Genomic DNA, 1,045 nt, shown 5'->3' on the forward strand with positions numbered 1-1,045 from the left:
TTTTTTTTCTTAAATTTCTACTTGTTAACTTGAAATGTTGAGTTATTCTTGGAGTTACTGGAGTTTGTTTCCAGTAGCAGAAACCAGCTTCCACAGAATGTTTCAGACTGGTGTCATTGGAAGGTCAGGGTAACTGATTCATGACGTACCAACTGTGTTTGTAACTCCACCCACAGCATTTGTCCAAACCCAAGCTCTTTCCCGTCTTCTTAGAGCCAATAATGTAAACTACACAACGTGTGTCACTGACATCATTAGAAGCATTAATGGTTTTTATATTAATGACTTTGTCCTTGTGTCAACTCAGAAGACAGAAGGTTGTTTCTCTGACATCCAAAAACATTTATTATTGTTAACAAACAAACAAATCCAGGATTGAGCTCCTGAAACACTAAAATGTTTAAAGAATAAAAACGGAAAAGACTTAGAATTTAAAATTGTATGATTTACAAACAAAACCTATTTCCAGCACTATACAAAAGTCTTGGGTCAATCGTCACTTTTTAATGTTTTGCTAGGAAAATGGGAAATAGGTTTAATCAATAGCTGCACCTAATTTACATGGAAAAACAGTACATGAGGCAAAACCAGGCTTTGTACATTTCTACTGGCCAGCTCTGTTCTTCAACACAGGCCGGACTCTCTTAGGTGCCATTTGTTGTACTTCCTTTAAATAGTCTTCAGGTCTACAGTTTTCCAAGCATCTTAAAGGAGGTAGATGATCTGCACTCTTTCAACAATCTCTCCTTTGTTCCTGTCGGTGTCTATATAATCCCACACTACCTCCTCCATGTTGAGATTCCAGACTCTCAGAAGGCTAATCCATGACTTCAGTCTATTCTACGATGATTTTACTGCGTTGGTTAGGAATGATTTCCAAACTACAGAATGAAGCTGTTGCCAACAAGATGTTTTCTAGATGGGACAGCGTGACAGATAATATCTGACAGTACATTCATGCATTCTGTTATGCTCCAATCCCAGTTTATAGTCAGTACCATTTAGTCTCCAGCTAGTCAGCTGCCACTAAGAGCTTACATAAAGA

Source organism: Haplochromis burtoni, unplaced genomic scaffold, assembly GCF_018398535.1.
Source record: "Haplochromis burtoni strain Fernald_Lab_line unplaced genomic scaffold, NCSU_Asbu1 Contig_538, whole genome shotgun sequence".
In the NCBI taxonomy this organism is placed as follows: Eukaryota; Metazoa; Chordata; class Actinopteri; order Cichliformes; family Cichlidae; genus Haplochromis; species Haplochromis burtoni.